Genomic DNA, 1,112 nt, shown 5'->3' on the forward strand with positions numbered 1-1,112 from the left:
GCCCCTCACCAGCGCCGCCGCCGCCGCTTGCCACCGCCGCCGCCAAGTGCCGCCGCTGCCGCCCAACGCCGCCGCCGCCGGAGCCCCTCGCCTCTTCAAGGTACTAGCCCCGCGCCGCGTCACCTTTTCCCCTCGGTTCGCTTTTCGTAAATCGTTCCGGTTTTCTAGATCGGTTTTTCTTTTCGGTTTTCTTTCCGAAACCCTAGATCGGTTTTTCTCGCTGGTTTTTCTTTCCGGTTTTGTTTAGAGAGCGTTCGCCGGACCGTTCGTCTTAACGAACGTGATCACCGGTTTGCCTCGGTTGACGAACATCCGTTCGTTTAACCGTTCATCGTTTTCTTTCTCATCGGATTTATTCCGCTATTTTTCTGATAGCGATTTCAGATCCGATCTTCTTTCTAGTTTATCTTCTCGCTCGTTTATCGGAATCAGGTGATTCAAGCGCCTGGAGTTTCGTCTCGAAACCGCCGTTCCGACTAATCAACTTGAACTAAGTTTTGCTACTGTAAAAATTTGACTTAGTTTCAACTTGCTAGAACCGAGTTGTTTTCTTTCGTCGTTTGACTTTCGTTGCTTTATTTGATTCGATTCTTTTCGCAACCAGGGTTCTTAAGTTGAACTTTCTGGTTAGATCTTTTATTCGAGATTTACATGTGCATTAGATGAGTACTTATTGTATGCTTGTTGTTTGTCTGCGATAGATCACCCGGAGTGCGCCGCTTGTTACTTCGAATCTCTAGGTTTCGCGGATCATCAGCAAGGCAAGTAACACTTGATCATACCTTTCTACTACCCAGTTTTACTGCATTAGACCTATCCTCAAACATTGCATGATTAGGATCTAATTAAATTGTGGGATGGGAAGTAGATGAGGTAGTACCTATTACCTGTTTTACTTATGAAACCTTTGGGAGTTACTTCTACGTTTGCTTATTATGCCATGCTATGCTAGTAGACGTGGATTGGGTGAGTGAATATCCATGACAGATGTGAGTTTGTTAATTAAAGGTTTATCTAAGGTGGCAACTTAAATACACATCTGGGTGGATTGAGGCACCTGGGGTTTCCAGGACTTGCCTGTTTTTCTTTTGGACCGCCACCCAGGCTCAAAG

This window comes from Triticum dicoccoides, chromosome 2B, assembly GCF_002162155.2.
Source record: "Triticum dicoccoides isolate Atlit2015 ecotype Zavitan chromosome 2B, WEW_v2.0, whole genome shotgun sequence".
NCBI lineage: Eukaryota > Viridiplantae > Streptophyta > Magnoliopsida > Poales > Poaceae > Triticum > Triticum dicoccoides.